Genomic DNA, 15290 nt, shown 5'->3' with positions numbered 1-15290 from the left:
AGAAAGTATTCATCAACCAAGAGGAGTTTTAAAATGTCAAAACCAGGAAAGGCTACTTTAAACCATGGCTTGGTTCCTGTTGATCTTAAAAGTGCAAAAGAGCCTCTGCCACATCAAACTGTGATGAAGATATTTAGCATTAGCATCATTGCCCAAGGCCTCCCCTTTTGTCGAAGACGGGTAAGTTTTGCATTTGAAAAATAGGAATATTTATTTAAATGAAGTACTTCTGTTTCCTTTAGTGAGGAAACGCTTCAGATTTCAATTAATATTTATAAATAAAATTATCAGTGCATTATGTAGCCAGATAAAACTTATATAAATGGTAGTTATACTAGTATAATAAGAAGCCTAGAGAGCAAGGTTACCCAATCCACCTTTTTTTCTCTCATTTATTTTTCATGATATTAGAATCCTTCAAATTTATTTAAAATTGGTAAATGTAAAAACTATGTTTTAAAATACGTAAGCAAATACTACAACCCCAAATTTGTAGTTTTTATTCTGTGGGAAAAGCAAGAAGCTGGTGGTATTCTTCTTATACATGGGAATTACAGTATTCAGCTCTCTGAGTATTCCAAGTTCCCTAGATTTATCTGGCCCTTAGAGCTGTATTATTTTAAATTGCTCTTTCCTTAATTCAAACGTAATGTAATAGGGACTTTACTTTTTGCTGTTATATAAAATAAAAATAGCATGCTATTGTGTGGCAGTTACGATAGAGTTTATATATAGACAATCCTGAACTAACAAACATTTTGTAGAACTTGTGCTAACGTATAATCAAATTATGGTCTGTTGGATGTTTTTCAGGATGACATTCTACTCTCTCTCACCAAGTTCTGACCCTGTTAATATTAGCAGTTTTATTGTATTTTTTGAGTTAACTTGGTATTGCTAGTTTGAATTATTAACTAGAGTGATATATTTTTAGATCTAAAATATGTTTATGATCCTAAACACATTAAACCAAAAATCCCCAGAAAAACCTGAGATTAAGTGGGTATTTGCATGTAATAGTGCAATTAATGTTTAGTTCCCTTAAAAAAAAATAATAAAGGGGAAATATTCTACTAAACAAATAGATCAACACACAACACCTGAAAAGTATTTTTTGTCCTTAGTGAAAAGAATATTACTTAACCTTTGTAAAAATATGTTTACTAATTATCTTAGTTCCCTTTGAGTAGTTTCCACTTCCACTCCAAACAAGTGGTAGCCATGTTGAAAAACATTTTTAGTGAGGTTTAAATAATACAGTTTCAGCATTGAATATGGGATACAAATATCTCCATCACCCTCTAATTTTCTGCTTTACTATGTTGTCAGAAAGTGTTTTGTCTTCTTTCACTTTGTCACTTTTATAACTTCTAAATGAGGTCACTGTTCTGATTTAAGCATTTACACAGAGACCTCTAATAGCTTTGAAGTCATTAATAAACTAATCTATTATTTTAACGCTTCTATAAAAGAAAATACCAACACAAGTAAATTTTTAAAGAGAGAAAAAGAAGTGTGGGGTTTTTTAAATCAAAGGATTAAGATATTAACAATCAAGGTAATCTTGTTCTTTGTTGTTGAGTATTTCTAATAAATTCTTAGGTACAATATATGGTAGATCACTTCATTATATCACAATGTATGTTTTCTACCTTTATTTTCTAACATGTACATGAAATTTAAAAGGCTCAGGAGCAGATTCTATTTGAAAAATTAATAGAAAACTTCAAGGCTTTCCCTGAGGGCTTCCTAGGGTCACTATGCAGCTTGACTTTTCTAGGTTACTATGTTATGTTAATTTATAGCCTTGCATTTATAGTAACAGAAGAGAACTAAATTCGTAAAATAAAAATCATACGAGAAAGTTTTTTGGGAAGATAGCTAAAAACACCTTCAGTTTTAGACTGCCTGCCTGCAACTGACTATTGCATAACTCATTGACTCTGAGTACTAGAAATATTAGAGGGATCGTGTAATTATATCCCCTCGCCTTTCATGACTGGTTATTTAGATAGTTTTTGACTGGTTTGCACATTCTTTGTTATTTAATTTATTAACTTTCCTTTGGCAAATTGATAGTAAACATTTTTAAAATATTATTTTTCTTTATCAAAGATTTAAGGAAGACTTTTGGTATGGTATGTAATTAATCATATTTTATGTGTAACATCCAGTGTATCTCTTAAACTAGGTATATTTTGCTTTCAAGCAGATCGTTCTGCACTGACAACAAAGTACACAAAGCAGATCGATTTCTGTATTTCGTAGGCCATTTTTTTCTTCCAAGTAGTGAGCTAATGTGCACTACAGTGATCTCTTATAAGACCGTAGCAGTCTTGACCTATTAAAATTTGGAAAACATGATATTGTCCCTCCATCCCTCATAGATGTTGAGCCACTTGATGTTTGCACATAAAATAACTTCAAAAATTGTGAAAAATCCTTTAGTTGCTATAACTACTTCAAATTATATCTCTTGAAATGTTTTCAGAAAATTTATTTACCTACTATTAAGTGTAATATTGGTACTGGTAGTCGAATTTATTATTATATAAATTATTCTGGTCTCTCATCAGAGGTACTTTGGACTTAATACTAACATAGAGTAACTGTTAACCAGTTAGTGTAAATCAAAATGTTTTTAGTATTAAGGTACTCATTATTTATTTACATTGGCTTGGGCATTCTTGCCTAAGAACTTGTTAAACCTGGAACTTGTTGAAAATGTAGAATCATGGGGCGCCTGGGTTGGCTCAGTTGGTTAAGCGTCCAGCTCTTGATTTCGGCTCAGATCATGATCTCAGGATCGTGGAATAGAGCCCCTGTCAGGCTCCACAATCTAGGATTCTCTTTCTCCCTCGCCCTCTGCCCCTCCGCCTGGTTGCTCACACTCTCTAAATCAATCAGTCAATCAATCAATCTTAAAAAATGTAGAATCCTGGGTTCCCTGTTTTGTATAGTCTTATGTAAGAGATCTGGTTTAAGGTTCAGGGATCCATATATATTTTTAAAAGTCCTATAGGTAATTGAATCAGGAAAATTTGAGAATACTAGTTGAGTACATAACTTTTTATTTTAGAAGAACTGACTGTCCTTTAGAGGAAAAGAAATTTTACAGGAAAAAAAAAACTTATTTAATCTATAAAATCACTGGAAATTTTCAGTTTTCTTTGAAATTGGAATGCCTAATTATGGTAATACTGTGGTAATGTTGCCTAATTATGGTAATGCTATATTTCTTAAATCCTAAGGTACATTATTTTCTCACATTTTAAACATATTTAAGAAATAGTAAGAAATTTTCTTTAAATTATCTTTAAACATTTCTTAAATATGCTTAAAATGCGAGAAAATAATGTACCTTAGATACATTTTGATGGAATTTTATAGTTTATCTGGCAGCATTTTTTTCTTTTTAGAGATAAGAGAAATAACATCTTACAACTAATAATAGGAAGAAAATGTACTTCAGTGCTTAAATCTCATTTCTTAACTCATTTTGTTTGTGCAATTTTTAAGCATTTACAATATTCTCATAAAGTTACTCTTCAGTGTTACTATTTTGGTAGAAATTTCCAGATGACACGCAAAGGACAATGGTTTATGTGGGCTTTCAAAATATCTGACTCTGCTGGTTTATGGACAAAATATTGTTTTGAGAGTGCCGTATATATTCCTGGGCTTGAACCGTGTACCGATTGTGTAGCATAAGTATTGGCAGCACAGCTAAGAGAGTGGTGGAGAACTGCTGGTGGGATAGTGGGGTGGTGAGGTAGGGTCAGTATGGGACAAAGACTTGTTCTCCTGAGAAACAAGAGCTCCAGCAATAATGAAATTATGACTGGGATTTCTGATAGTTGAAAACAGTTGTGTAGGAATTATGTTCATATCAAGTTCTATTTAAAATACCACATTTAAAATAATTTTTCTTTAAAGTGAAAGTAGAAATAAAATTAAACTAGAATATTTGTGTCTATTGAGAAAATGTTAATGTCATTCCTGTGTATTGTTATCATTGCAGGTTAGCTTAAGTCAAACTTTCTGCAAAGGGCCAATAAATATTTTAGGCTTTGTGGACCCTATAGTTGCCGTTAGAACTACTCATCTCTGCCATTGGAGTATGAAAGCAGCTTATAGACAATACTTAAATGAATGGGTGAATGGACACGACGGTGTTTTAATAAATCTTAACCTACAAAAGAGTGAAATCTAGATTTGTGTGATTATAATGATACTACAGTAAATCTTGTGCATTTATCTTTTTGCTTGTATGTAAGTTTCAGCTCATGGGAAATTTTTAGAATGAGATTGTTAGTTAAAGCCTTAAATCTTACATTTCCTTTTAAACTGTCATCCTCTCTTCTAATTCTTCTGTAGTTATGTAGAAAAAGATCTTTGTGTGGCTAACTGCTAGAATTTTAGCATACTGCTTATTATTTCTCTTCTCAATATACAATATTAGTATAATAAAGCTATTAATAATTGCCATCTTTTTAAAAGAACCCACTATGTATTCTAGGCACTGGTTTAGTTGTTTTGTATATTTTAACCCACTTAATGCTTTAAATGACTTAAATGTTTGTTAAGTACTTTAAATTAGGTATTCTCTCCATTCAGTAGACTAGAAAACAGAGGCTCAAACCAGCTAATCTTCCCCAGTTTTCTTGGTGAATAGTAAAGCTGGGATTTAGCCACAGAGCTCACTAATGCTGCAGCTAATAGCAGTAGTCATTCTCTTTATACATTTTGTTTTCATGTGAACTTAACACTTTTCAACTACTATTAGTATTTTGGAGGGTAAGCCGGAGAGCTATCATTGTTGACATTGTTTCTGTGAGAAAATAGATTCAAAGATTAAAACAAGCAACTTACAAATAACTTTTGATAGCATAGAGCATTTATAAATACAGGGTTTTTGGTGTAATCTAAGATGTTTCACTTATAAAGTTATCCTACAGATTATGCAATAATTATAGTAAAAAAAACTGGAAGTATTTGAACAGTATGCATGTTTGTCTGTTGTCTTTGTAAGCTGAGGGATGATGCTTGTTAAAAAATTATTCGTGACACTTGTTAAAATGGCAAGATACACTGTTCAGGGGTACTGTGGTGATATAGGTATAGGGACTACTACAAAGGGGTTTTGTAGCAGGGGAGCGAGATCGGGCTCAACTCCAAATACAGCAAAGACAAGTGAGAACTTACAGCCAAGGAACAGTTTGGGGGGGTCAGTGGGTGGAAAATTACTAAGAGGGAACATTGGTAGGGGGGATTCTGGCTAAACCAGTTTAACCAAGGTGGTCAGATATCACGTGGAGGATGATTAAGGATGAGAAACCCAGCAGTTATGGAAGGTCGTCAGATACCAAAATTGGGAGGATTCTGGTTAAACTGAGTGGGATTCTTGCTCTTGACAACATGCCCAAGGACAGGGCCTAGTTGAAAAAGAGCTCAGCGGAGCCTATCTAGAGTTTGGGCAAGAAAAGAATCTTTGTCAGACCTCAGGGTCTGTGTTTGGCAGGCAGCAACTGAGAGCAGCTTGTCTGGACAGATTAGCCATCCTCACACTGCAGTGCAGTATCATTCTCATCAGTTTGCTCAACCAGCACTTTGGACAATGAGGACAGGCATTTACAACAGCAGTGTACATCTTTTAGCTTCAGTGCTGTTTTGAGTTTAAGTTTTTTCTTCATTGTTGAGTTATTGAAGATACTAGACAAACCTGTATTCAAACTTTTAACCTCATTCAGGCATAATCTAAGTAGCCAGGTTTTTGTATGTATAATATTCAGTTAGTTTAAGCAGTATATAATTTTAATCTATTATGCTGCTCCTTTCATAGACTATTGACCAGTCTTTTAGTACCTTTTCAGCAAAGGTCTGCCAGTTTTGTCAAATAGTTGTATTACCTCTATTTAAAAAAAAAAACAAACATGTCTAATTATTTACCCTACAATAAGTTGCATTTGTGGGAAGATTTTGTATGTACCACCAATGTGGGCCATCATAAACTCTTTTGCTAAAGCCAACTTGTGAATTATTACCCTTCTGAATTTAATAATCCCCCGAATTCTCCAAATTGGCGATATAGGGAATTTTAATTTTCTTCCAATAATTAATATCTTTTACTTCTTTTTATAGAAATAAGACATACTCAGTATGTAAAATTTTAAAAAGATATTTTCCTTTACAATTTCCTAAAGTATCAGTAATTCCAACTCTCAAAAATAACCACAATAATAACTTTAAGTAAATAATTTTTAGCAATATTGGTACTTTAATTCATTTTTAATATATTGTTGATTTCCCATAATTGTAATTACTCAAAAATTATATAATCTGCTAACTGAATGTTCCATAATTTTCCTACTGTTGTTAATTTAGAGAGTGAACTGCTTTGAACTTTTTTATACATGAATCTTTAACATCTCTACACACAGATTTCTGGAAGTATAATTATTGGGTCAAGGAGTATGAATGAACTTCTTTAGATTCTTGAAAAATACTGTAAAATTGTTTTCCAGAAAGCCTGTACCAATTAAAAACCAGCATGAGGGATTTCCATTGTTGTTTAAAGAGAAATAAATCATATTCTAAGAAAATTTATTCCTATGTGATAAAGTTTTGTGGATTTTATTTAGTTAATACTATGTCATTGCACTTGTAATTGTATTCTAGGTTTTTTATCATAGGGAATTTTTTTCCTTTTGAGAAAATGAGATAGGTTTATACTTATAGCTTCAGGAGGAAAATTTGTAAATCAAGAAATTATTTGTTGCTCGTGTGATTTTATTTTTTATTCTTTCTAGAAAATATTTGTCATAGACCTGTCACCCATACTGTTTTCAACTATAATTTTCTTCTACTCCTCCTATAGTTTTAAAACTATAATCTGTGTTTTTATCTAAACAGATGATCCACATGTATAGTTTTGATTTATTATATTGTTTTTACTGCAAGTCTTAATGTTATTTCAGTTTTTGCATCACCTTGGTTTATCTTTTTATATTTCTGAATTTTAGTGTGATAGTTGCACAGTGTAAGTGACAGCCCCTCCCAGAGTATATTGCTGTTAATAATATCTACAAGAGTACTTCTCATACTAACAAGAGCAGCTGCCAGAAATACTTGCCTATTTCTTATAGCACTACTACTTAGTTTTACATTTCTGACATAGCTTTGCCTTTAGCCCCAGTCCAGGTTTACCTTTTTTTTTTTTAATCTAGTCCAGCCATGATTAATTCTTACTGAAAGTAGTTGTAGCAAGTCTGCTCTTTTAAAATGTCTTGATGCCTGAAAGGCATTTCATGAAACTCAATATCCGTTTCGTGGAACTCTTAGCCAATTAGAAACACGTGGATGTTTTCGCTAACATACAGAAATATGAAACCTTTAAAAAGCCAGCATCCTCCATTTCTCCCCCAGACTGGTCTGTTCAAGTGCCCACCAGTTACATTTGTGCCTCTTTCCTTTCCATAACCTCACAGTCTAGCTTCCCTCTCTGGTTGGAACCTTTCTTCTGGCACTGATTGCATCCACTGTTGTCCTCATCCATCAGTGGAACATATTGTAATTGTTGCCATTACCTTTGGCCTTTAGGCAAATATGTACCGCCCGGTGATGTTATCTTGTCTCCGTATAGTTAGTTATCTTGTCTCCTCAATTAGGCTATAAACTCTTAGAGTTCAGAAATTATCTTTAATGTTTTTTTATGCTCCTAGTGATATGCAGGAGAAAGTTAGTATAAATATTCTTATGACTAATTCGTTGAAGTATGTGTTAAACTTGGAAGATTCTGAAGGAGTTTTTGTACTGTTAAGAATATGGCATGTTTTTGTTTACTAAATGTTTTTAAATGACTGTGCAGCTGTGATTTTGAATATTTCATTTTCTAAATTTAAATAAACTCAGATACAGTTTGACACTTAATTTTAAAAGTAATTACTACTTACCAATTTTGAAAACGAAGCAGAAACAAACATAGGGTAAAGTCATTTAGATGGTACTTTTGAGGTTCTACAGTAACCCAAAAATGTCAGAAAATGCTGAAATAAAGAAAAAAATTATAATACTTTGGAGAGAAGAAATAACAGGGTGGTGATATGAGCAAGTTTGGAGAGAGATTTTAATAGGGTACCTGTTTTTTGTTTTGTTTTGTTTTTTAGAGTAAACTAAAATGTGACTTCCTTTGGTTATTTTCCTTACACACATATTCCATTGGAATTGGGGGAAAATTGGCATTTTCAACTGATCTGATATGCTTTATTGTCACTATTTTATCAATAAAGGAATTAGTTACCACATATCAGACCATTCTATTTTAAATCCTATCAGTCCTGTTCTTCTTAAGAATGTTTCATGTGTCATGCATAAACTTGAGTAAACGGAGTTTAAATTATAAATTTTCTTGTAGTCTTATTCTCTGTACTGTGCAGGATACTAGCTATAAATAAAAAGGTGATGATTCTTCATCCCCTGTACCTGTGGATATGCAAAAGTGAAAAATCACAATCCTTTATGCATCTTAGATAGTCTAGTGGTAAAAACCATAAACAAACCTTTATAGTGCAAAAGTATAGTTTTGCTCTAATGTGCCTATGTACAAAGTACTGTGGGAGCATGAGACGGTCACCCAAGTCTCAAAGCAAATGACTCAGGAAAGGCTTCACAGTAACTTTGAATTAAAACATGAAGGATGTTTGCTAAGCAGATGATCAGAGAAGTGATGGACAGAAGGAACTTGTATTATTGCTTGCGCTCACATCTGGGCTTTTCACATTATTTATACTGCTGCAGATTATTCATTTATATCTTGACATGACATTTATCGGTATTAATATCAGCCAAAAAATATGTATTGAGCACTTAGGACAGAGTTGAAAAATTTTCTAGAACCTGTGGCTCTAACAGTGAATTAGATAGAGGCCGTGCCCTCATGGAGCTTAGGTTCTACTTTAGGGAAACAGTAAAGTAGTTACTAATGCTAATGTTTTGATGACAATAAAATAGGGTAATAGTATAGAGTCTAACCTGGGATGCAGAAGAAGCACTATACTTTCCACATATGAACTCATACAGTCCTTAAGATAACCTTGTGAAGTAGGTGTTGTATTATATGATCCCTGTTGTACAGATGAGGAATCTGAGGCATACCAAGGTTAAATAACTTGCCCTAGAGCTAGTAAGTGCGGAGCTGAGATTCTACGTTAGGCATCTGGCTTGAGCGTCACAAACACTGTGATTAACTGACCTTGGTAAGGTTTGTTGAGTGAACAGATCCGTAGTTTCCAGATATTGTAAGGGTTAACTTTTGCTGTGTAATCCTGCGTTTTTAAATAGTAATTCTTACTTTGTTCTCACAGTTCATGATGGCCTCAGTGTCTAATTACTGATAACATTGCTTTCTAGATATTTTTGTCATCAAATGATGTCTTAGTATTAGGTTGTGCCTCAGTTGTCAGATATGAATGTAAAACAAATTATGTGATGTAAAAATCCACAACTACATTGTAGAAATAACTGCCGTGAATTGTTATTGTTGTTGATAGGTAATAATCTATTCAAATAGTTCAGTAACTTTAAAATCACAGGGCAAGGCTATTAAGATGTAGTATGGGAGACAGATGAAAAATATGCTAAAAAATAAACCCACTGTTCCTTGTCTGCAGACCAGATATGCAGCAAGTCCTGAGAGCTAAGAATTTTTTTCAGGTTAGCCAAACCTAACTCTGAGTAACTTAAGATAGTCAGTTTTATTATTTATCCGAATAGTCATGAATTTTGCTGCAAAAAATATTAATGTATAATATACTGGAAGTGTTCAGTAATATATATGCACCATATTACTTTTCTAAACTCCAAAAAGTTCTGAAGTCAGCAACACAGCTTTCTCCAAAATTGTGGAACTAACTCCACAGACCTTTGAGTTTTACAGCTATCACCCACATACAAAAAATGGAATACACTTTGAAATGTCAAAGTAGTCAAAGCCTGAAGTCTCTGAGTACATGCATATTTAAATGCTTTAAAACATACATTATATAAATGAATACCTAAATTTTACTGACCTAGTTATAGGCAGCTCCATATAATATGGTAGTTCAGAGCTAATAATATTATTTTTCTTCAGTGAGTAAATGTAACTCTTGTTAGCAGACATAAATGTTAAATGAGGAATGAGAACCTCTACCACTTTTTTACTAAACGGAAAATTAATACCACTAAATTAATTTTTATTCTGCTAATATGTATTAGGCATACTTCCTGTATGTGTTGCTAGTGTAAGAAAGATGAGTAAGGCAGAGACCTTCCTTCCCTTTTCTGTCTCTGGGAGAGTTAGTTACCTCATTGTCCCCATTTCATAGTCACAATGTTAAAATCAGAGGAACATGGATTAATTAACTTATTCAACAAATAAGCATCCATTAATTGCCAGGCACAGTTCTGGGCACTTTAGATACATTACTGAACAAAGCAGAAAAAGTCCAGCCTTTTATATAATTTAACATTTTAGAGACCCTGAGAAATCTGCCTGGGAATGGACAGCATGTTTGGTCTGTTCCAGTATACAGTGTGTCACCAGACTCCTTTATTCAGTGGCACACTTTTCTAAATCAGGTGGTGATAATTTGTCTTGTAGTTTTCCCACACGTATGGATGGGCACTTACATACATGCGCATGCGTATATAGACACACTCTTTCTGTGACTTGATAAGATTATGTTGGTGACTTTATTGATATGTATAATCTACTGGTTTTCAAATAATGTTAGATGTTATCTAGTATGGAGTAGTATTTTGAGGTTCCAAAAGATTAAATATGATTCTACTTTATTTAATTTTTTCATATTCTTGGAAGGAGACTAATATCCTATTGGGCTCACCTAGTGATTTCTGTCTGGATTGTTCCTGGGTCAGAATTAGAGTTCTTGGCCCTATCTCTGACTTTTGGAAAGTTGCATAAATTAACGTGTATCTCACATATAAACCAGTTAAATAATGGTAGATATAATTTATAGTCGATTTGTTTATGGTAGGTATAAGTAATGAAGATGTAATTTAAGATTTTTTTAATATGGTAGAAATTTCACCATAGAAGTAATGCAGAAAGGACTACCATCTGTGGTAAAGTCAACAACATTCTAAATGTTAGGAGTTACGATTCAGTTATTTCCATTTACAAATAACTGTGGATGGAGCACATCTCTTTATTTGCATATATAGTGTTTTTTTATTTTTATTTTTATTTATTTATTTGACAGAGATAGAGACAGCCAGCGAGAGAGGGAACACAAGCAGGGGGAGTGGGAGAGGAAGAAGCAGGCTCCCAGCAGAGGAGCCTGATGTGGGGCTTGATCTCATAACGCCGGGATCACGCCCTGAGCCGAAGGCAGACGCTTAACCACTGTGCCACCCAGGCGCCCCCATTTATAGTGTTTTATTACTAAATTGTAAAAAAATTGATTTTTAAAAAAAGTAAACCTGAGATTAATAAAGTTTTCTCTTGTGACTTTGGTAATCTATATAAATGTTTATGTATATATTTATAAACTTTCTTGACATTTATTTAGGTCTAGAGGAAAAGCAAGTAGGAGTAAGTATTTCTCAAACATTAATACATTAATACTGACTCTAAAATCACATGGCTAGTTACTTGTTTATCGTTATTTTATGATATTTTCATGTAATAATAGGGAAATCTATTTTGAGAGGAAAAATACAATGTTGGATGAAATTCTTAAATTTCTTCTCCTTGCTGGTATTGAAAATGAACATTGAAACTGTGGGTTAGTCCTGTATTTAATTACATTTTTATGTGTGAGTGATTTCATATAGTTCACTTGGGAACAATTTAAGCTTAAACAGCTTTTCAATAATCCACAGAAATCTCTGCATTATCACTTTGGATTTTAAAATGTCATTGTTGCTACTAGTTTGAACATGTAGGGGCAGTATAGTACTGTTTTTGTAAATCTTGTCTGAATTTATGGGATTTTTGAATCTGTAAGTGATGTTAAAAGTTCATTCTTCTTTGCAAAAATGTAGCTGTATGTCTTTTTAAAGGATGAATGGGACTATTTAAGTTGGAACGATTCTTTCAATTCAGATTCTTATATATTATACAAAAGCTTTTTATATTATGGAAGCTCATGGCCTTGATTTATATTTGAAGTCAAGGAATATGTTAAGTTAGTAAACAAGAAAAAATGTACTTTTATCATTAGATAATAAAAATGAGGACAGGTAAGTGGATTTGCAAAAATAGGGAAAATATTAAAATCAGTGCAATTTTGCTCCTTTTTAAAAAAAATACGGAATGCTTCACAAATTTATGTCATCCTTGTGCAGGAGTCATGCTAATTTTCTCTATATCGTTCTAATTTTAGTATATGTGCTGCTGGAGCGAGCACAAAAATTAGTGCAGTTTTCTCTTATTCATTCTGTACCAACCTTTTAAAAAATGGACGTTTAACTATGAGAATTTTTTAAATAAAGTCTTAATTTTTCAGTCTGACAAGTGAACGAAACTTAGATTATTAAACAATCTTATTTTAAGATTCTCTAAGTGGTATTTTTTTCAGTATCAAACGATTAGGGTTATTACAAAATGGATAGTTTTTTTCCATTTAAATTGATTTACACTTAAAAACAACTGAGTAGTTTTCTTTTCCATTTATTCATTCAGTAACTTCTATGAGTCCAGGACTGCTTTAGGCCTTTGGAGTACACCAGTGAATGAAACAAATTTAAGTCCTCACCTTTATGAAGTTTATAGCAGAATAGTAGAATGCTTAACAGCATAGATGATAGAGTCATTTAGACTTAGGATTACATTCTTAGCTTCACCACTTACTAAGCCTCATCTGTAAAATGGAGATGGAAGTACCTTCTTTATAGGGTTGTTGTAAGAATAAAATGAAATAACCTATAGAAAGTATGGTTCTATAATAAGAACTTAAAAACTGTTATGAGGTCCACAAAAGACTTTTTCTTTTAGATATGTTGGTAAAAATTATAATTAATTCGCCTGACATGATATTACTTATTTCTTTTACTTATGGTTAGTGTTTTGAATATTTTTTCATTTTTAGTTTCTTCAAATTGTGAAAGAAAATGCATAGCACCAATTTTGAATAGTCATTTTTCTTAAATAGTTTCCTGAGTGACTGTTAATCTGTAAATGGAAAGAAACTGCACATAAAAAGTTAATGTGATTTGGTTCTACTTACATTATGTAGATTCATTCAGTGTGACTATCATATGTGTAAAAATTAACCCCATTATGTCTTACTAAATTAAGGTAACATGTGCCATCTTAGCATTTTGTTTGGAGTTTCTCAGATGTTTAGAATAAATACGTTGGCTTCAAATACCATTAAATTAAAACCATTTGAATTGCTGTATAAGAATTAAAAACAGAGTTTATCGATTCACATGTTAGTTGCTAAAATGTCTAGTAAATAGTTTCCATTATGATTTTAAGCTCTGACTCCATTTCTTTCCCTAGAGGCCCCTAAATAAGTTAATTAGGAAATGGAACATACTTGTTAACATCTTTGAAAACTACCTTGTCAAAATGGCCCCTGGAATATCATTACTGTATAAGAATTGACACTAAAACATTTAAAGAATTGATTCACAAGTCTTAACAAAAGTGCTTAGAAATTTAGATCTTTCTTTGGTACCCTGTGCTGCTTTTAGTTCTCTTTATTTTTTTAATTATGTGGAAACTCCATATTTAACACACATGCATGTGCACGCGTATGTGCACGCATGCGCGCTCATACGCACTCCCCAGCCCCCCATACACACAAGCGAAATTTTCACCCACCCCTCCTCTGTATAGTAGCTTATCTGCTATGTTCATGCTGCAACTGCCGCATTGAGGGGAAGTGGTGTTCTGCTGTTTTCATATTAGCTTTGTTATCATGCAGTATTTTCAGCTGCTCATACTCATTACCATACAGCTGGTATGTAGAGAAGAGAAGGAAGCAAGCAGAAGTTGTACTGTCTACAAGAATAAGAAGCTCTCTTGCAGATGGGGTGCTGGCAGATGGGGCATGTGTTTGAACAGGTTTTACTAATAACAGAGTGCATTAAAAATCATTCTGAGAAAGTTCTAAGGTCAGTGCCATGAATTCAGAGCTCGAGAGGTGGTTCAGCTTTTTGTAGACCTTTTTAGAATATTAATTAACTCTAATACAAAAAAGTAATAAATGGCCAGCCACAACCTCTTCCAAAATATTTTTTTATCAGTTTTTCCTTTTTCATTTTAGGATATTTTCTCTTTAATGTAATTTAAAAAGCATCGATAACTGTTTGCTAGTGTCTGTCATCATCTTTCACTGTATTTTGTACTTTAATATATTTACTTAAAATTCCCAGATGTGGTTATATACAAAAGTATATATACTTTGAGCAATGTAATAACATTCTTCGGCTTTAACATATAAATGTTGAAATATTTCTTAGAAGATGAAAACCAAAAGAGGATTTAGAAATGCCTCTTTTTTTTATATTGTTGACTACATTGAAGTTTAAGATGAATTATGTTCTATCTCCATTCAAAGTTAGAAGTGAATGGTATGCCCCAAAAACGAATCTTTGTTAAAATTATTACTTACATGCCTTCCATATTCACAAAATCAAATGAAGTAGTAATGAAATAACTATCAGTAACTTAAAAAAAAAACAAAGGCATTTTGGTGGGATCTTATTCCTTTTGACCTTTTTCATTAAGTGTACTGTTTCTTGGTAAATCCTGTCTCAATGGGAGATCGTGATAAAAAGCAGCTAAAGCAAAATAAAGATAGCCAATTATATGTAAAATATGCAGTATTCCATTTAATTTTAATGGAAATGGCACTTAGCCTGTTATTTTGTTCATAGAGATTAAAGTATATATTGCCAAAAGATTTTTTCTTTTTTTTCTTTTTTTAGCAAATATTACTTGCAATGCTTTGGGTAACTCTCAAAAACTTTCATGCTTTAGATTTCTTATCAGTAAAATGGAGATACAAAAATGCTATCTGTTTGGTTAATACCAATAATAAATAAAGTACTTTAACTGAGATTTGTGGGAAATGGTGTACACTAAGTTAAAAGTGTGTATATCCCTTTTAATAGTAGAAGTTTATATTCTGTTGGACATTTTTAAAGGTACAGGAAGTCCTAAGCCAGGTTGGCTTTTAATAACAAAGATAATTGCATTTTTGTTGCGTATCAAACTGTATTTTCTTCTAATTTAGTTTGTGCTTTAATTGTTAACTGATAAATATCTAGAAAATTGT

General features: G+C 32.6%; 1 protein-coding gene and 1 non-coding gene across 4 annotated transcripts in view; one reads left to right on the top strand and one right to left on the bottom strand.

The window, feature by feature from the left end:
- Window positions 1-15290, top strand: part of FBXW7 (F-box and WD repeat domain containing 7) — a 91121-nt gene that overhangs the window by 29636 nt on the left and 46195 nt on the right. The gene's annotated exons all lie outside the window — the stretch shown is intronic.
- On the bottom strand, window positions 12306-12410 carry LOC121101911. The gene has a single exon (XR_005833950.1). It is a non-coding gene; the product is annotated as a U6 spliceosomal RNA (small nuclear RNA).

The sequence above is a fragment of the Ursus maritimus genome, unplaced genomic scaffold, assembly GCF_017311325.1.
Source record: "Ursus maritimus isolate PB19 unplaced genomic scaffold, ASM1731132v1 scaffold_11, whole genome shotgun sequence".
NCBI lineage: Eukaryota > Metazoa > Chordata > Mammalia > Carnivora > Ursidae > Ursus > Ursus maritimus.
This window is presented reverse-complemented; position numbering and strand designations above follow the sequence as displayed.